Source organism: Lynx canadensis, chromosome X (assembly GCF_007474595.2).
Source record: "Lynx canadensis isolate LIC74 chromosome X, mLynCan4.pri.v2, whole genome shotgun sequence".
Lineage (NCBI taxonomy): Eukaryota > Metazoa > Chordata > Mammalia > Carnivora > Felidae > Lynx > Lynx canadensis.
Window position 1 is genome coordinate 39,446,987 of NC_044321.2, and position 21,566 is coordinate 39,468,552.

General features: G+C 43.8%; 1 long non-coding RNA gene across 1 annotated transcript in view; it reads left to right on the forward strand.

Annotated features, from left to right (window-relative positions):
* The first annotated feature begins 465 nt into the window (after window positions 1-465).
* The window catches only part of LOC115507583, a 40,436-nt gene continuing 19,335 nt past the window's right edge, over window positions 466-21,566 (forward strand). Inside the window, exons 1-2 of the long non-coding RNA XR_003966728.1 lie at window positions 466-555; window positions 8,785-8,908. This is a non-coding gene — a long non-coding RNA (uncharacterized LOC115507583). The remainder of the gene's footprint in view (window positions 556-8,784; window positions 8,909-21,566) is intronic.

Here is a 21,566-nt window from a genome sequence, read left to right on the forward strand (position 1 = left end):
TGTAATCGACAGCATGACAACAATACCATATTGTGTATTTGGAAGTCGCTAATGAAGCAGAATGTAAAAGTTCCTACCACACACACACACACAAATTATAACTATGTGAAGTGATGGAGGTGAGGTAATTCACCTTATCGTGGTAATCATTTCGCAATATATACATATATAAAATCACGACATTGTACACCTTAAACTCACACAACGTCATATGTCAATTACATCTCCAGAAAGCTGGAAAAAACAGGGGGGGGGGTGCCTAAATGATTGAAAAATGGGCGGGGGCCCCTAAATGATTGACACGATTAATATCTAATCAAATCTAAGGAGGTGGCCCATTCTCCCATTTCTGGAGTAGATTGTTACAGTTTATATTTTCCTGTTTGGGGCAGTTCAGCCACAGCCCAATGTGTCATCACAACTTAGCAATGTGGCTCCTGTGACTCCTCCAAATTGGGACAACTAGCAAAATGTGTTCCCATAAATGGCAGTTTCACTACTAAATTCTGGGGAGAAACCAGGAGACATGTAAGACAGACTCGCATGGGGAAAATGGTAAGTACGTTTTGCTAAAGTAAAATACGTTGGTTATGTCTTAGGGTGAAGAGGGTCCAAGTCAGAATGACTTGAGCATTTTTAAGGGTTACGATTAGAACTCCCAGCTGACTAGCAGTCACAGTCTGTAGCGATTCGTGAATGGGAAAAACAAATAGGTAGGCTTTAAATATTAGACTCAGGAGAATAGCGTACTTGTCGGACTAAGCAAACACTCCAACGTTAGCAATTCTAAATTTAGACCCAATCTTGAACTGTTGGAGATCTGTGTCCATCCGGGCTGAAAAAGGGAAGTTCTTGGTTTCTGCTCCTTAGTGCCTAATAAGAATAACAGCTCCTTGATCTCAAGATCAATGGGGACAAGGAAAGGATGGATTTTTTTTTGTCCTTAATATCAAGTTGAGTCAGTTGTCAACTGCCAAGTTGGCCATGATGCAAAACCATGGACCCGTGTTTCCCAGGGAAACACGGCTGTGACCTTGTGGCGATATGAGGAGATGCAGGGAGTTTTGGAAAATAGAGCTCCCAAGTTACCAATATATAAAACAGATGTAGGGAAGAATGAGAAAACAAGGTTCTACAAATGCCTTCCTTTCCTGCCCTGGAGGCCTCCTTTGGCCTGTACTCTGGTGCGGGTAGAAAAGCATTTCTACCTGGCTTCCTTCAGGAAATGAAGTTTGATCTGAGCTTTGACACACCCAGCATGGAGCCTACTGGAAACAATCAAAACAGTAAGGGGCACTAAGAGAGGATCAGACATTGGAGAGAAAGCGTAAAGTCCAACGTGGACCCGTTGAATTGGGGTGTCTGACGTTGGATGCACTGGTCTGAATCTCAGAGGGGAGATTTGGGATGGGGTTATACCGTTTTTAATAATCACCTGTGGGGGCACCTGGGTGGCTCAGGAGCTTGAGGGTCCAACTCTTGATTTCGGCACAGGTCGTGATCCCAGGGTCATGGGATTGAGCCCTGCATCGGGCTCCGTGCTGAGGGTGGAGACTGCTTGAGATTCTCTCTCTCTCTCAATCTCCCTCTGCCCCTTCCCCACTTGTGCTCTCTCTCTCTCCAAAATAAAAATAAATGTTTAAAAAAATAACAATCATCCTTGGATGTGGATGACTTTGCCTCATAGGAAGAGTTACAGAGAGAGAGAGAGAGAGAGAGAGAGGGAAAAGGGGCCTCAAACAAACCGAGTCTTGAGAAAATCTATTGATGGGCCTCCAGAGGAGGATGACCCTCCTACATAGAAGTAGGAGAAAAATCATGGGTACGTGATGTCAGGAAGAAAGAGTTTGAAGAATTAGCGAAAATTTAATAGTGTCAGAATTCAAGGAAGTGCCCGCATAAGGGAATCTATAAGGTAGAACCTTTAGGGAACTTTGGCCTGCTGCTGGGGATAAAAATAGTACTATTGACCAAGAGAGTGGCCAGTGGGGATAAAAATAGTACTATCGATCAAGAGAGGGGTCAGTGGCAAGAATTCCAAGGAGTAAAAAGTTGCAGGTGCATTGGAATGCGTTGCCCTCCAGTGGGATTTGCAGTTGTGGGTTTTGCTAGGGGTTGGTCTAAGGTCTGTTGACAAGACAGGTGGGGATCAGGCCTGGGGTTTTTTTGGGGAGTAGCTGTTTCAGGGACTGGCCTGGGGGGGGCCTAGGGGGTCGTTAAGGAATGAGAGGTTAAGGTTTCTTTTCACAGGGAGGATTGTCCTTTTCTTGGTCCTCAGCCCATCCAGTGAGCCCGACTGCCTTCACAGGTGCTGACTTCTTGCTACCTTGGCTCTGCTCGTTTCTAAAATGATTCTTAATCTAATACAAATTTATAACAACAAAGTAATGGCCCGGAAACCCTCGATTTGGTTAATTATAGACACACACATTTATTTTAGTTGTAATCTCTCCTCTTTCATTTATGATTTTATATGTTGGAGTCCTCTCCCTTTTTTAATTAGTCTAGCTAGAGCATTGTCAATTTGGTTTGTGTGTATGTGTGTGTGTTTTTTAAAAAGCCCTTCATGTTGTTAATCTTTTTTTTTTTTTTTTATTGTCCTCTGGTCTCCATTTCATTTATTTCTGCTCTGATCTTTGTTATTTCCTACCTTCTGCTAACTCTGGGCTTAGTTTGCTTTTTTTCTAGTTCCTTGAGGTGTAACGTTAGGTTATTGATTTGAGATCTTTCTTTTTTCCTAATGTAGGTGTTTATCACTATAACTCTCCTTCTTAGAACTGCTTTTGCTACATCCCGTAAGTATTGGTATGCTCTGTTTCCGTGATCACTTCTTTCAAGATGTTTTTTTATTCTCTTTTTGATTTCTTCCCTGGTCCATTGGCTGTTTAGGAGCGTGGTGTTTAATTTCCACATCTTTATCAATTGTCTTATCTTCCTCCTGCTACTTATGTCTAGCTTTATATTATTGTGGTCAGACAAGATACTTGGTGTGATTTTAATCTTCTCAAATTTGCTAAGGCTTGTTTTGTGATGTAACATGACCTATCCTGGCGAATACTTCATGTGTGCTTCTGAGAAGAGCGTGTATCTGTTGCCGTTGGATGGAATGTTCTGTGTATGTCTGTTAGGTCCTTCCGGTTTAATGTACAGTTCACGTCCAACATCTTTGCATTGCTTTTCTCTCTGGAAGATTCATTCGTTGTTGAAAGTGAGGTACTGAAGTCCTACACTGTTGTACCACTGCTGATTTCTCCCTTCAGATACGTTAACAAATGTGTCCTTAGAACAGAAGCGAGTCTCTTGTAGGCAGTATATAGCTGAGTTTTGTCTTTTGTTTGGAGAACTGAAGGCATTTATGTGCATTTAAAGTAATTATTGATAGGTAAGGACTTATTAATGCCACTTATTCATTATTCCCTGCCTGCTTTTTCTTTTCTTCCTCTCTTCATGTCTTCTTTTGTGACTTGATTTTTTAAAAATCTTGTAATGTTTCTTTTATTTTTGAGAGAGAGAGAGACAGAGTGCAAGTGGGGGAGGGGCAGAGAGAGAGGGAGACAGGGAATCCGAAGCAGGCTCCAGGCTCCGAGCTGTCAGCACAGAGCCGGACATGGGGCTCGAACTCACGAACCCGTGAGGTCCCGACGGGAGCCGAAGTCACCGCTCAACCGACTGAGCCACCCAGGCGCTCCTGTGAATTGATTTTTTGTAGTGATATGCTTTAGTTCCCTTCTCTTTATCTTCTGTGTATCTACTGTAGGCTTTTTCTTTTTGGTTCCCGTGCAGCTTACATAACACTGTTTATAGACATAATGGTTTATTTTAAGCTGATAGCAACTTAACTTGGATCACTCTACCCTTTGAGTCTCCACCTTTTTATGCTTTGGATGTCACCATTCGCACCTTTTTATATTATTTATCCATTAAGAAACTATTGTCGAGGGCAATCCATTCTTGAATACGACTCCCCCCTCCCCCGCATCGGGCTCAACTTTTTACAAATTCTAATAAATTGGGTTTTCAATAGAGACAATAATCTCACTCTTGAAAAACAGCAGTTTACTATTTCTTGTTTTTGAGCCCTCGCATCTTTGATTTCTCTCCTTACTGTGCTCATTATGACAATTGTAGATATAGAACTTCTGATAACACAGTCCATTGTCTTTTGTTCCTGCTCTTTAAGGAAACGCTTTTACCGTTCTTACATTAAGTATGAATCTTGCTCGGAATTGTTTAATAGTTCATTAAACACATTTGCGTGTATTCAGATGATTTTCTATTTCATCCAAGCTTCCATTGCCGGGATAAACCCAATATTGTCATGATGTATTACTTTTATTTTACATTACACTGTCCTATTGGGTAGTATTTGATTTAGTATTTCGCATTACATCAACCATTCAGATAGCCTATGATTCTCCTTTCTCATACTGTCGAAGGTGGGTTTTGACATCCAGTTTATGCTGGTCTCATAAAAAGAGTTGGGCAATTCCCCTCTGGGATCACTTATAGAAATGTGTATGTTCTTTGTACGTGTCCTCCTTGTGAAAGGAGTTTTTAAAGTAGTATTTTAGACACTTTATTTCATCTTGAGTTAATTTTATATTTTTCTAGGAATTTGAGCATTTTCCTGAAATTTTCTTGTACATATTTTTATTTATTTTTTAAATATGAAATTTATTGTCCGACTGGTTCCCATACAACACCCAGTGCTCATCCCAACAGGTGCCCTCCTCAATACCCATCACCCACCCCCCCATCAACCCTCAGTTTGTTCCCGGTTTTTAAGAGTCTCTTATGATTTGGCCCCCTCCCTCTCTTTTTTTTCCTTCCCCTCCCCCATGGTCTTCTGTTAAGTTTGTCAGGATCCACATAAGAGTGAAAACATATGGTATCTGTCTTTCTCTGTATGGCTTATTTCACTTAGCATCACACTCTCCAGTTCCATCCACGTGGCTACAAAGGGCCATATTTCGTTCTTTCTCATTGCCACGTAGTACTCCATTGTGTATATAAACCACAATTTCTTTATCCACTCATCAGTTGATGGACATTTAGGCTCTTTCCATAATTTGGCTATTGTTGAGAGTGCTGCTATAAACATTGGGGTACAAGTGCCCCTATGCATCAGCACTCCTGTATCCCTTGGGTAAATTCCTAGCAGTGCTATTGCTGGGTCATATTTTTAATTTTTTGCCTGAAATTTTTAGTGTATGGACAAAGTTCTTTTTTTTTATTAATTAAAATGCATACTTTATTCAGAATAATTTCCTGATTTTGTTTTGTTTTGTTTTGTTCTAAATATATGAAATTTATTGTCAAATTGGTTGCCATACAACACCCAGTGCTCATCCCAAAAGGTGCCCTCCTCAATACCCATCACCCACCCTCCCCTCCCTCCCACCCCCATCAGCCCTCAGTTTGTTCTCAGTTTTTAAGAGTCTCTTATGCTTTGGCTCCCTCCCACTCTAACCTCTCTCTTTTCTTTTTTTTCCTTCCCCTCCCCCATAGGTTCCTGGACAAAGTTCTTTTTAATGCCTGTATCCTTTCTCATTCTTTTTTTCAAAGTTTTTATTTAATTTATTTAATTTGAGAGAAAGAAAGAGAAAGAGAGAGAGAAAGGGGCAGAGAGGGAGGGAGAGAGAGAATCCCAAGCAGGCTCCACACTGTCAGTGCAGAGCCTGATGTGGGGCTCGAACTCAGAAATCGTAAGATCATGATCTGAGCTGAAATCAAGAGTCAGGTGCCTAATCGACTGAGTCACCCAGGCACCCCTGTATCCTTTGTCATTCTTAGTATTTTTGTATTTTTGCTTTTTTTCTTGATCAATCTTACCACAAGTTTGCACATATATGAGTCTTTTCAAAGAATTCACTATTGGTTTTATAAACCCTCTATTAAGTCGGATGCTTATCCCGTTAATTATTTTTCTTTTCTTCTTTTTCAGCTTAAGCATTTAAGGCTATATATTTCTCTCCAGACGCCAAAAGTTTTAGTTTGTAGTTGGATTTATAGTTTTACATTTTTTTAAATGTTTATTTAGTTTTGAGAGACAGAGAGAGAAACAGAACCCGAGTGGGGAAGGGGCAGAGAGAGAGGGAGACATAGAATCTGAAGCAGGCTCCAGGTTCCGAGTTGTCAGCACAGAGCCCGACGCGGGGCTCGAACTCACGGACTGTGAGCTCATGACCTGAGCCGAAGTCGGACGCCTAACCGACTGAGCCACCCAGGCGCCCCTCCATTTATAGTTTTTAAGGCATACTTTCAAAAATTAAAATCCAAAAGCGCTTTTGGGTGAGAAGAAACCAGTACATGTGAAAAGGAGAGAAGATAATCTAGCGACATAAGGAGAAAGAGGGTGAGAGCCAGTGGAGAGAAAGAACACCTTGTCCTCTGTGACTTCACAACCCTCCACGGCCTTTAAGATCTACAGCAAAGTTGCTGAACTCTTGGTCATCGTAGTTGGGAGGTGATTTTCTGTGAAAACAGGTAAAGAAGCCAGCCGGTCTTTTCACTTTCAATCATGTGGAAAGCGGAGAGGCGCATTTGAAAGTACAGCTCAGAAGCAATTAAAAATCTGAGTTTTGCCAAGGCTGTGGACTTGGGGTCCCTGTCAAATGAGCCAAACAGTGATTAGTGTTACGGAGAAGCTATGCAGTTTTCAATGTGATAGTAAGAGGGGAGATCTGTGTTAGCTGAGCCCTTAAGAGTTTGTGCATCCTTCCTTGAAATTTCTTCCCCTCTAAAATATTCACGTCTCACTCGCCATACAGAGTAGACTGATAAGAGATGGCCCAGAGAGGAGTAAAAATAGTCCTTTTATTCATGTCCTCCTGAATAGGAATCAAAGAAAAGAAGTCTGAGTAACACCGTCCTCAATGCTTTTTCTTGTGTCCACAAACTCTGGACTCTGGTCTGCCAGAAATCTTAATACCCAGGGGAAGTATGCGCCCACTGGAAGACAGAATGATTGGAGCGTTTGAAAATGTAAAAAGCAATTATGCGCTTGAACTTTTTTCAGGCTGATTTATTTATTGTGTGTGTGTGAGAGAGAGAGAGAGAGAGGAAGGGAGAGCACACGCGTGTTGGTGAGCAAGAAAGGGGCAGAGAGAGAGAGAGAGAGAACCCCAAGCAGGCTCCGTACTGTCGGCACTGAGCCCAGAGTGGGGGCTTGATCCCTCGATCCCACGTGAGATCAGGACCTCAGCTGAAACCAAGAGTCAGGGGTGCCTCAGATCCACTGCCCTCTGCTCTCTCTGCCCCTACCCATCTCTCACATGCACGCTCTCACTCTCTCTCTCTCTCAAAAATTTAAAAAAAAAAAAAAAACGCATAAAAAGAGTCAGATGCTTAACCGACCAAGCCACCCAGGCACCCCCGCACCGTAACTTTTTATTTCATAGGTCAGAACTGTTTTTTGCAGTTTGAGTTAGCTTAACGAATGGAGGCTTTCCGCTCACGGGTAAATATATCATTTGCTCACAGATAGTTGAGTGGTTAGAAAAAAAAAAGTACCAAATTTAATAGAATCACACACACACAAAGGAAAATGGGCACCACCTGGTGATCATAATTTAACAAGAGTCTAACACTTTACTAATGTATTTGAAAGGATACAGTTTCTTTTTTCTTTTTAATTTTTTTTTAACATTTATTTATTTTTGAGACAGAGAGAGAGCATGAACAGGGGAGGGTCAGAGAAAGAGGGAGACGCAGAATCCGAAACAGGCTCCAGGCTCTGAGCTGTCAGCACAGAGCCCGACGCGGGGCTCGAACCCACGGGCCGTGAGATCGTGACCTGAGCCGAAGTCGGACGCCCAACCGACTGAGCCACCCAGGCGCCCCGAAAGGGTACAGTTCCAATTGGCTATTAGCCCATGCCACCACAAAAGTTAGCCGCCTAAGGGAACAATTATTTTATTATTGCTAATGGTTTCTGTATGACGGGAATTTAGAGGAGAGTTGGGAAAGAGCTCATCAGAATGGTTCTGGCTCTGGTTTTCTCATGTGGTTGCAGCCGGGCAATGACTGGATTGGAAACAGGGGGGGCTGTTCAGGTATCTCTCTTCCAGGAGTCTCTGGGACTCTCCATGTGGTCTCTCTACACGGGCTACTTCGGATTTCGTTGTAACTATCAGACTGCTTGATGGTTGCCGAAAGCTTCAGCAGCAAATACTCCAGGGGCTCCTGGGTGGCTCAGTTGGTTAAGCGTCCAACTTCCGTTCGGGTCATGATCTCACGGTTCATGGGTTTGAGTCCCGCATTGGGCTCTGTGCTGACAGCTCGGAGCTTGGAGCCTGATCTGGATTCTGTGTCTCCTTCTCTCTCTGCCCCTCCCCTGCTCACGTTCTCTCTCTCTCTCCCCCTCTCTCTCTCTCAAAAATAACAAACATTAAAAAAAAGAGCAAATATTCCAGCTCACAAGGTAGAAACTGAATCGTCTTTATGACTAGCCTTGAGAGTCGCATAACATTAATTCTGTCATACTCTGTTTGGTCAACCCAGTCACAAAATCCCACCCATTTTCAATGGGTGGGGATCTAGATCCAACCTCTCAATGTGGTGAGAGTCAAAAAATTTGCAGACATATTTAAAAATCACTGCAAATACACCAGAAAGTAGAGGAGGACAATTTACATTCCTTGTGGAGAATGACCGAGTGCCGGTCAACCTTAAGACAGACCTTCTTTCGCCCAGATATTCACCCCCACGGATATCCACATTTTCAGTGTTTTCGGTATCTGGAATCTTGACTTTTGTCCTGTCATCACCTTTATTCTCTTTCAGCATCACGACCTACATAAGAATAGAGTCAACCATGGGCATGTGGGCCACATGATGGAAGGCCTCTGGAGGAAAAAAAGGAAAGAAACTCATGTTAGTCAACATCCATTTTATGCCAAATATCAAGGTAAACCTCACGTTTGTACTCATGTCACCAAAACTGCCCAGGAATCTGCTGCTGCCTACCAAATTAGCCTACACTTTAGGGTCACAGAACAGCAACTGTATTCATCTCACAGCCTTTGGGGCCAGGAATTCAGACAGGGCACGGTGGGGCGGTCTCGCCTCTACTCCACAATAACTAAGGTCTTAGCTAGAGTAGATTGAATAGCTGGAGAAAGCCATCACGGCTCTACCTGTTGGTCGAGTTCCTGGATTCTTCTCCACATGACGTTTGCTAGAGCTGGGGCGTCTCAGATGACTTCATTATCCACACGTCTGATGCCTGTTCTTGGATAGCTGGCATAGCTACGTATTTCTTTTTGGAGACTCAAAAAGCACATTACTATCTAAAAGGCACCGAGATGTCAGTTTAGCTTTCCCGAGCTTGTTGGACTAAGGAACCTCTTTTTTAAACGTAAGACCCATTAACATCATCAGTCCATGGAATATGCTTTCACAGACGTTGTATTTCTCTGTTGTGCAGAGAAAATGTTCTATTGTTGATGTTATAAAATGTAATATTATAGGCGGAATCTGATCTTAATGAGTACCACTGAACTGTCATAACTACATAACGAGCCTATTTTCATGATCTGATTAACCATCCAGGTTGAAATTGCTCTGCTGGTGTATATATAGTAAATTTTCATGAAAAAGAAATCTGTGTGATCAGAGTCCCTAAGTCCCTGTCAATCTAACGGTGAGAAACATGTTGAATGTAATTTCTGCCGATTTAAAGAATTGGGGTGTCTACATATTTTTTTTTAGTTTTTAATCTTCATTTATTTTTGAGAGAGAGAGAGAGCGTGAGTGGGGGAGGAACAGAGAGAGAGAGGGAGACACAGAATCCGAAGCAGGCTCCAGGCTCCAAGCTGTCACCACAGAGTCCGACGTGGGGCTCGAACTCACGAACTGTAAGATCATGACCCGAGCCGAAGTCGGACGCTCAACCAACTGAGCCACTCAGGTGCCTCCGGGGTGTGTATAGCTTTAATGACTTTAATGAGCTTTAATGACTACAGAATGTTCAATTTTATTAGTAAAATATTATACAAATCAAATTTACTTGTATTATATTGAAGAGAATATGTTATATTGAAGAAAATTTTCTCAATTGTACATATTTATATATGTTAAATATATCTTGTCGACATTCAGATAATCTCAGTCAATCTCTTTGGTACTTTCTATATGCCAAGCCCTGTTGTGATAATATATGTATATGTATATGTATATGTATATGTATATGTATATGTATATGTATATCTATATATCTATATCTATCATCTATGTATCTATCATCTATCATCTATCAATCTATCATCTATCTATCATCTATCTATCTATTTATCATCTATCTATCAATCTATCATCTACCTATCTATCATCTATCTATGTATCTATCTATCATCTATCAATCTATCATCTATCTATCTATCATCTATCTATCAATCCATCGTCTATCTATCAATCTATCATCTATCTATCATCTATCATCTATCTATCTATCATCTATCTATCATCTACTATCTATCTACGACAACATACCACTAGTTCTCATTATTTGGAAACATTATTTGGGAGAGATGGGCCTTGCATATCTCAGACAATGCTACTGCCAAACAAGGCTATATAATAAGCTGGAAAATAAAACAAAATCCCCAGCCAAATGCCTCCAACAGTCGTAGAGAGAGGAGGGGGACTTGACTCCTCTGGGTGGATGTCACAGAATTTGAATGGTCGGAGAGAAGAAAGGAGCACCGGGTCGGCAAAGCACGATCAAAGGCAAGGTGGTGAATCCCATTTCCCTGTGGACGCGGCAGTCCTTGCACACACTGCTTCCGTTCCTTGTCCTTGCTTTCTGTCTCAACCTGCCTCTGCCTGTTTGCAAGTCAAACCAATGCCTGAGTGTGCAGCGGGGCAGCTAAATCTGATGGATCCGTTATTGAGACTGATGAATGAGCCCATTGAAACAGTAAAGATTGATGTAAACGCTTTCTCTGGGCACAGTCGAATGCGAAAGAATAAAATTTAGAGCTGGGGAAAAGCAGGACCCACGGTGGTGGGTTGATTAGCCCACTGAAGACCGTCGGAGGTGCTCTAAAAGGGAAGTCGCTGGGCAAAAGTAGGGTTTTGTGAGGATCGTTGGCACAGGAGAAAGGCATAGAATTAACTGAAGGAAGGGGAGACCGTAGACAGGGAGGTTCAGTGAGGGGGTAGTGGACTCTCCCAAGTGAAGCGGTGAGAGCTGGTTTGATATGTGAGGAGAAGACACAAGAAAGAGAAGATAAATCTGCCGTGTGTCAAAGAAAGGTTTGCGCAACTTGGTAACAGAGGGACTGGAGGGGGCAACTTTGGCTCTCTCGTTTCGAAAGGGACGGGGTTAAAAGAGATGCTTGAGTTTACATGAAGCTATATAAGATCTCTGAGTCTCGGATAATCAAGGGGAAGGGAAAAATTGAAAACACACACGTTCTTGTGGTGTAACTCAGGCTGCTATACCCGACCACAGACTGGGCGGCTTAAATAACAGACATTTATTTTCTCACAGTTTCGGAGGATGGGAAGTCCAAGGTCGAGGTGCTGGCAGATCAGTTCCTATGAAAGTCCCTTCCTGGCTTACTGAAAGCTGCCTTCTTGCTGTGTCCTTTCATGGCAGAAGGAGAAAGAACTGACTCTGGTCTCTTCCAAAGGCATGAATCCCATCACGAGGGGCCCACCCTCATGACCTCAACCAACCCTAATGACCCGCCAAAGACCCCACCTTTGAATGCCATCACACTGAGGGCCAGGGCTTCAACATATGAATTTGGAGGAGACACAGACATTTTGTCCAGAACAGGTCCCCTTTCTCAACATCCTGCTGTTGAATTCGACCATACTCCCAAACAACGGCGTTATCCAACCGTGCCTATGTTTGTGGATATGTTTGTGCACATCATAATTCGGTTTGCAGTGGAACTATTCTTGCATTGTGCAAGCATACCCATCGCTGATATTAATGAACCATCTTCCCTCTTGATAATTTTAAACTAGCCTTTCAACTGTTGTCTTCTGACTTTATGTGCGGGTATATGTAGCAGCTAGGATCAAGGTTGGTTGAAGGTACCACGGAAGCCAACTAACAATGTTTTAGACCCAACACCAATTTCTTGCCCACATTATACTGTGATGATAAGCTCTCTAGAACTGGTATAACAGGTCTACAGATGTCAGAGACCAACGTCCCTTTAGTCCCTTGACTCTAACACATGGCTCTAACTCATCCTAACACACGGCTCCCTTTGTTAAGACTCTCTCATCATTAGAGATGGTTCTAGAGCTCCAACAATCTCGCATCAGAAAGGAAGGAAAGGGGAAGAGGGGGAAAGGTACATTTCCCAATTATATCAGCACCCCTTATCGGCGGCCCCTATCTGTAACAGATGGTAGCATTTAGCCAGGTACATAGTTGCTTCCATTAATACAGGGTTCCAGTAGGTAAAAGAAGGCAAGAATGGTTATTATCTCTCCTATAATATGCCTAGTAATCAACAGTACAGTCTTCTGAGTATTGAATTCTAAATCCCACTGGATTATTTTATAAAAGCAAGGGGACATGAACATGTTGTCTAAATTTTGTTATTGGCATCAAAATAAGATATTCTGGGGGCACCTGGGCGGCTCAGTCAGTTGAGCATCCGACTTCGGTTCAGGTCATGATCTCACAGCTTGTGAGTTCAAGCCCCGCATCGGGCAGGATCTGTGCTGACAGCTCGGAGCCGGGAGCCTGCTGTGAATTCTGTGTCTCCCTCTCTCAATCCTCTCTCTCTCTCTCTCTGCCCCTGCCCTGCTTGTGTGTGCTCTCTCTCTCAAAAACAAATAAAAAAGCATTAAAAATAAGATAATCTGTATGTATACGTACGCAAGATAACATTATCTTCACACTTTGTTAAAATTTGCCTCAACCTCAGAAAACTGACTGTAAATTTCACCTTTAAGGATAAAAAGATGATACCATTGAGCTACTGTCTATTAAACCCGTATTTTGACTTTTTGCATTTTTGTTTATTTTTTAAATTTTTTTTTCAACGTTTATTTATTTTTTTTGGGACAGAGAGAGACAGAGCATGAACGGGGGAGGGGCAGAGAGAGAGGGAGACACAGAATCGGAAACAGGCTCCAGGCTCTGAGCCATCAGCCCAGAGCCCGACGCGGGGCTCGAACTCACGGACCGCGAGATCGTGACCTGGCTGAAGTCGGACGCTTAACCGACTGCGCCACCCAGGCGCCCCTTGACTTTTTGCATTTTGAGGTGAAAAAATGGGCTTTCTCCAACCCATCCCGCACTCTAACTTGGCCTCTCTAGTCGCCAGTGGCCTTCTCCAGTAAAGGGAATGGCCAGGGTTAGAAGTACAGGAAACTGATGCTGGCATTCCCTATGGAATAGGAACAGAGAAGTCAACAAAATGCCTGAAATCAATCCTGCCATGAAATCTGGTATTCAGGTTTGCTCTGAATGCGTTTTCTCTGCTTTTCTTCAACACCACCTCCCGTCAATTTAGGTGATGCCAGTGGGTTTGATCCTCTGTCTTACTTTGGGCTTCTCCAAATGCAGTGAAACAAGGACTTGGGTGTAGGTAGTTGATTTGGGAGATGGTCCCAGAAGCACACGTGAGACAGGAAGAGAGGAAAGTCAATAAAGGGTGTGTTAATGGGTAGTTTGCTCAATCCCACTGTGACCCTCACAGGAATTGTGTCAAACATGCCTCACAATTGTTCCATCAAGGGCGAGGGAGGCCGCAGCATTTATCTGTTGACTCCCATCCCTCAGCAGCTGGAGGTGGCCCCGGGGGGGGTGTGACATGGCTAATAGTTCTGGCTTGCCCTACTGGAAGGCTGAGCAAGCTCTCAGGCAAAAAAAAAAAAAAAAAAAAAAAGCAGAAAGGCTCAGGAATTTGAGGTTGAAAAACTTCAGCTACCAGTGGACTAAAGATGGGCTGAGGGAAAAGGCATTAACAGGGCCCGCTACCTGCCCTCCGAGACTCTGTGTTCAGGGTAGTTACAGGACACAGGCCTGATCAATCCGAGTGTCACCTTCTGTGGCTACACTGATTGGATCAAGTATGGGCACATGATCGGGCATCTGTTACCTCGCAAACACAGAGCCGACCAACCCAACCTCTCTTTCTTTCCTCCACCCTGCTTTCCCTTCTGTATTATTGACTGCTGAGCGAAGCAAATTTGCCGTGAGTGTAGCAGCTTAAAGTATCAGTTTATGGAGGTCAGTCAGGAGTCTGAGCCTGGCTTAGCTGAATCCTCTGTCAGGCTCGGATCTGTTATTATTGAGAGGCTCCCTCAAGTTGTCCGAATCCGTTCCAGGCTTTGGTTCTTGCTGGCTGCCAGCTGGAGGCAGCCCTGGACTCCCAGAGACTTCCCACCGTTCCTGAAGGCCGCGTGGCTCTCTCCCTAGGCACCCCAACAACATGGCGGTTTGCTTCTCCAGAGTCAGAAACGGAGGAAGGGAGTGAGTCCGCTAGCAAGATGGAATGGTATATAACCAAATACAACCACAGGAATTGCATTCCATCACCTTTGCTAGGGTTCTATTAGTTAGAGGGAAGTCTCAGGTCCTGCCTACATTCAAGGGGAGGGGATCATAGAAAGGTGTGAATCCTAGAAGGTTGGGATCATAGGCACCACCTTAAAGCCTATCTGGCACCCTTTTTCTAAGGTTCTCAGTCCCACCATGATAAGAAAGTTTGCTTTCAGGGATTCCAAGGCCACCACTCCTTCTGAGGCAGGTTCCTTGCTTCTGCCTCCATGGTGATGATCTTAGAAGGTCTCTCTCTAAAGACATGAAAAACCTCACATACTTAATCTCTCATAGAGCACTCTCTCTAATAGAGCTGCTGATAAATTGGGATTTACTTCAATTGCTTTGGACATCATATCTCTCTTGGTGAATCCCAATACCGCATTAACCTTCTTGGCAATCATGTCACGCCGCTGATTGAAATTATATGAAAGCCAACGTCACCTTTCATTATGAGCTACTGTTATGTCAAATCTGTTCCTTCTTGCACTTTTGGACCTCAGGGAGTTACTTTACATTCATTCTTCCTAAATTTCATTCTGTTGATGTTTTGGACATGGTTTAAAAAAAATACGTTATACGTGTTTTGGGTTTGGCTAGCCTTCAAACTCTAGGTCACCTGCAGATTTGACAAATGTGTCTTATATGTATTCCGCCAGGCATTTGACTTAAAATGCTGAAAATGGCAAAGCTAAGTGGAGTCTGGAGGGCTGTCACCATGATGGACAATAATAAATTCATGCATGTAACACTGTTCCCAATGATCCCACCTAGGTTCTCTCTTTTTTTTTTTTTTTAGTTTATTTATTTTGAGTGAGAGAGAGAGAGAGAGAGAGAGAGAACATGAGGGATAGGGGCATAGGATGAGAAAGAGAGAATCCCAAGCACGTACCACACTCTCAGCACAGAGCCCGATGCGGGGCTTGATCTCATGAACCATGAGATCATGACCCGAGCCAAAATCAAGAGTCAGTCACTCAACCGACTGAGCCACCCAGGCACCCCGATCCCACCTAGGTTCTTAGTGGTCCCCACTTCCTTTTGTAAAGGCCCCAAGACCATCTATCTGATAATCCTTCTACAATTTGGTTGAGGTACAATATCAAGACTACCAGTATATAGTTTCTGGAATCTAAATTTCTCTTCCTTTCGTAAATCGGGATACTCTGACGGTGCACGGCTGGATACCCCATTAAGACCAAGGAACTCATTTCTCCAACCTCTGGGAGTTAGGTTATTGACAGCTTATAGCTGCATCCTTCTCTGGGCACTGCCCCCTGCTAAAGAGAAGCCACCTCTCCTAAGGCCACCTCCCGCTCCTGGGTGGGGGGAGGGGGTGGTTAATCTTCATATTTGTCAACTGGTGGAAGTGAGTTTATAAAGACCTGGTTCTCTTGCCTCAGAGCCCACCGTGGGATCAACCCAGGTCTTTGTTGTAACTGAATTTCCATTCAGTTTCTCTCTCTCTTTCCTGTTCTGCTTCCCCTCTTTCTTCACCAGCGTTGGTCCTGAAGGCACACCCTAATGTGAGTCTCTGACTCAGAGTCTGTTTCCCAGGGAACTAGACTCATAGGACCATCCCCATTCTTCGGGAGCCTCTCACACCCTCTTTCAGTGTCCAGGGTATAATTTAAATCTATTTTATTGGGTAAGAGCTCTTTATAGCTCTCTAATTCTCTGGCGCCTTTGTCCCTCCGTGTATTGTTGACTATATATTTGGGAGGTTGAAGATCCTTTTTCTCAATTGTGAAGGCAAAAAAAAAAAAAAAAAAAAAAGTTGAGGCATTTTGCTTTTATCCCGTGACCTGCTCCCGTTTGGTGAACAGCTCCCTTCCTTGCATTTCTTTTGTGTATGACTAAATGAGCCCTTTTTGTGTTCTTTGTGCTTTCCGCATGCCTTAACTCACTCTGAAACTTGGCCCTTCTCGCACCCTTCGCGCTCCCCTCACGCTTTGCAGAGCTCAATAGAGATTGATGGTGGACGCACAGGCCACCTGCTCAGGGCACCTGCTTGCTAATTCAGAGGTGAAGTCTGTGCTTTGATACAGAAAAGTGCTGTCTCGGTTTTATCACCGTCTCCTTTTTAACTTCTGGCCCATATACAAAGAGGTTTCTTTTTCCTCCATCCCCAAAACTCACCCTGCCCAAGCCCTGCTTGGGGTAGCAATTTTCCTACAACCAATGCCTTTGAATACCCTTTCTGTGCCACGTTGTTTCAGGCTATAAGAAGCCAGCCTAAGCAGTGATAATCCATTTTGATGGTTTCCAGCCAAAGATCTAGCTGAGTTTATTTCTATGACATTTTAGAGCTGCCCACTCAACACCAAAATTTTTCAAACTGTCATTTGCACCTTTGTTCTTTGCTACCACCTAAACATAACTCAGCACACTCCATATTTTTCTTCTGGGCAGGGGAGAAAAAAATAACAACCTTCTGAGAATAGGAGAATGGAACTGCTCCATTCTGTGAAGCCCCACATAAAACAGAAGAATGGTGGCTGGTAGAATAATGGCCATGTTTACGTCGCTCCGAGACATAAAATTATCCAGGCACACGCGAGCACCATATTCCATGGATATAAAGTTTAAGGCATTTCCCGTTAAAGGGGAAATCATTGGTACTGTCTCGACTTCAACAGATCTGCTCAAGTTCTCCCACTCACTCCTAAATTCTCAGCACATATCAAACTCTGATTGAAAAGGCTTCCTAATGTGGTGCATATAAAACGAAGTGTACTTGCAGTGAGGTGAGGTCTTTGATCGCTGAGATCGAGCACAGAGCCAAATTGAGCACAAGTGGTAATGAGCAAAAGAATGGGAACAGCTTTTGCAATCTTCAGTCAAAAAGCGCTCAAAGAAATTTCCAAGATATGATTAGGACTCTGGCGGCTCGATGACCAGCCATGTGCAAAGAAGAATACAAAGTAGGATAGAAGCATCAGGCACTGGCTGCCGAAAGGAAGCCGACAGAATTAGCCTGGTCTCATGTCTTCTCTAGTTAGTGTGGGTTTTTAATGAAAGATTTCCAAAGTTAATAGTGTAGATGGAGACCGTCTTTGCCCATGGGAAGGGTACCCATCCCTGGTAATTGGTCCTGAATTCTGACTCCAAGACTTTTTAACTGTGCGACCTTTGGCAAATGGCTCAACCCCTTTGGTCTCAGTTTGTTTATCCGTAGACAGGGAATAGTAATGATGATTAGTTCTGAGATCGTTGCAAGGATCAAATGAGATATGGCATTAGAAGAGCTCAGCACAGCGCCTGGTTATAAACTAGAAGTTGGATGAATTTGAGCTACAATTGCAGTTGTGATTATTACAATATAGCATGAATTTTGATGACTTTTCCTAGGTGACCCCCTCGATTGGAAATGCATTATGATTAGTTAAGGATCAACAGAGGGAGTAGGTTTCCCCATGAGTGGACATCGCGACGACCAAGTTAGGGGAGAAAGAATGCCTACAAAAGTGGGTAAGGTCCTGTGAGTTTTATGGGCCTATTGCCATTTTCGTGGGCCTGGATACTTTTCAATTCTCTCAGCTAAATTGTAGTGGTGAATGTAGCTAGCTGCCAGCTCTCCGTGGCCTCAGCACCTTAATTATGATTGAGACAAAGGTCTGACTCTTAATGAGAACACAGCCTCATCAGACTGCAGAGCCCTGCCCACAAGTCTGGGGCGCTTTTTATTTCACGGGGCCCTTACTTTGTCAGAGATTTCCCAGCCTTGGAATATGAGGGTTGATGTACTTATTCTCTGCTCTCTGGAAGGAAAATGGAAGAGAAAGCAAACAGTATTTTGGCCTCCAGGTCTCTTCATAGACTTAACCTTCAAGGATGGTGCCCCTCCCATGGGCAGAAGAGACCGTCATGTACTTCAGAGGCCTTCGACTCAGATGCCTACGGCAGCCCAGACGTGAGCAAAATAGACCAGAAAACCTGTAGGGCTTGGGATGACAGGAGAGCTTGGATCTCACCAGAGGGCAGCTCCAGGAGGTTGCCGTCACCAAAGAATATGGATACGGTGATGTTAGGTCCTCCGATTTTTCAGGAGAAAGTACAAAGCTAGCTTTCTAGGTTGAATCGCCTAGTTTTGAAATGTTGGCAGATATTCAAGTTTTTAAAAACACCGTGTGGGTCAAATAAAATGTTTGCCAGCCACGGACCAAGGATTGGGACCGTCCGCTATATGGTACAACTTCAGTTTCCCGGAGAGGTTTCTTCGGACCCCAAAAGTGTGCCCTACCATATGCTACTCCCCCGGAAGTCTGCAGCAGTCTTTCCCAGCTCTACGACCTTTCTTTCAAGGTGCAAAGCCACCCATTCCATCTGACGTCTTTTAGTTTTGCTGATTGTTTCCATCATTGTGCAGACGCTTGTTGTCTTGATGAGGTCCCGAGGGTTCATTGTTGCTTTTATTTCCCTTGTCTCTGGAGTCGTGTCAAGTACGAAGTTGCTGCGGCTGAGGTCAAAGACGCTTCTGCCTGTTTTCTCCGTTTGGATGGTTTCCTGTCTCACATTGAGGTCTTTCATCCATCTTGAGTTTATTCTTGCGTACGGTCTAAGAAAGTGGTCCAAGTTCATTCTTCTGCATGTCGCTGTCCGGTGTTCCCAGCGCCATTTGCTGAAGAGACTGTCTGTTTTCCATTGGATACTCTTCCCTGCTTTGTCAAAGATTAGTTGGCCATACGTGTGTGGGTCCAATTCTGGGGCCTCTATTCCATCCCATTGATCTATGTGTCTGTTTTTGTGCCAGTACCATACTGTCTTGATGATTACAGCTTTGTAATACAGCTTGAAGTCCGGAATTGTGATGTCTCCAGCTTTGGTTTTCTTTTTAAACATTACTTTGCTTGTTCTGGGTCTTTTCTGGTTCCATACAAATTTTAGGATCGTTTGTTCTAGCTCTGGGAAGAATGCTGGTGTTACTTTGATAGGGATTGCACTGAATGTGTACATTGCTTTGGGTAGCATCGACATTTTAACAATATGTGTTCTTCCTATCCAGGAGCATGGAATGTTTTTCCATTGTTTCATGTCTTCTTCTATTTCTTTCATAAGCTTTCTGTCGCTTTCCGTGTGGAGACCTTCTACCTCTTTGGTTAGATTTATTCCTCGGTTCCTTATGGTTTTTGGTGCAGTTGTAAATGGGATCGATTCCTTGATATCTCTTTTTGCTGCTTCATTAATAAGAGACTCTTAAATACAGAGAACAAACTGAGGCTGGATGGAGGGGAGGTGGGCGGGGAGATGGGTTAAATGGATCATGGGCATTAAGGAGAGCACTCTGGGGGATGAGCACTGGGTGTCGTATGTACGAGAAGAATCACTGGGTTTTACTTCTGAAGCCACAGAACATACTAGGCTGTATGCTAACTAACTTAAATTTAAATTTAAAAAAAATGCAAAGTCACCCTTGTGGGAAGCACATTGAGAACTCATCACTCACTAGCTGCTTAGATCATGCTAGCTCATTGCATCCATTTAGGGGATGAGAAAAGGGGAAGGTGTCCAGGTGGGTGTGGATAAGGTCGTCCAGTGGAATGAACACCCAGAATTCTTTGATACTCACTAGGTGTCGTAACCTCACTTTTCCCTACTTGTAGAAAGGGGCTACTAATGGGATTGCGGTGAGAACCAAGTCAAGTAACACACACCAAACGTCCGGCCCAGAAGAGATTGTCCTTAAGTAAAAGTTTAACCTGGAGGGAAGAAGGAAAGCTGTTCTGGAGCTCAGAGGCAGTTCTGCAGTGGTAGAGGCATGGGGGGTGGCCACACAGCACCTCTCAGAGGAGGGGTAACAAGGGTGGGAAGGCAGGAGGAAGCCATGAGCAGCCAGAGATATCATTCTCTGGCCAGCAGTCCCGCCAGTACAGAGGGGATACTGTATTAAAGGAGAAGCAAGCACTATGATAATAACCCACAAACGCAGCCTGTTATACTGACCCGCATCCTAAGCTTGCACGAGTCTAATTCATCTTTCCAACACGTTTGGCCGCTATGGACTCTGTTTTCTGGATTTCTTCGCTCAAATCAATGTTCCCTGCCCGCGTCCCTTGCGTCTGTAACACGTAAGTGACTTGCCAGCCACATTTTTTGCTTTATGGAAAAAATAAAGCCAACCGAACCTCTTACGCTTTGTGCTGTGCAGGATGCAGGCGAACTTTGAGAGGAGAAACCTTGATCAGAATGAAACCAACTTTAGAGGTCTACGCAGGGACAGGAGTGTAGGGTCAAGGAAGGACTGGGAGATAAACATCCACGAGTAAGACAAAGGAAAAGGACAAGTGAATCGAGTGTGATAGAATCACATGTCAGAAGCTTCGCCCTGTAAACATGCTCCAGTGCAATGACAAAAACGGTCATTGAAAAAAGCAAGAGAAATCCTGTACCACGGACCAACAACAGACCTTCAGGCCCTAGCTTCTAGCCGGTACCGTTGCTTGGCTATTCCAACGACAAGAGCCTGCCGCATTGTCTGTTTTGAGAGTTCATAAAGGAAGAGATTGGGTTTGATCCAGGAAGCAGATTACAAGAAAACGTGTTTCCCAGTTGAATATTGAAGCTTCCAACACATACATGCACACGCTTCTTCATGACTATGGCCAAAGTGCTTTGGATTCATGTTACTCTATGTGACAAATCAAAGGAGTGGACCAATCCCCATATTCTGTTTTTCTGTGGTTGGCCTGTTGTCTGAGGCAAAAGATTAGTCGGGATGTTAACCAGGGGTCCAGATGTGGCTTTTCAGAAAAACACATTCCTTAGCTTGGCTTCTGTGTGTCTTAGTTGCCAAGATCCACTCTTCTGGGCTTAACTCGGCCTCATTGCACATCCCCCCCACCCCGCCCCGTCTCATCTCAATGGCCACCACAGTGGTTGGCTTCAATACTGGAACAGAAAGAAGGAAAAGGAATACATATTTGGCTCCACAACAAGCTGGAGAAAATGTGTCAAATGCATGCCACTGCCATATGTCACTCTCTCTCCATATCTAAGTCATCTCTGCAGAAAATATTATCCTAATGAATTCCCATCACTGCCTTTGCAC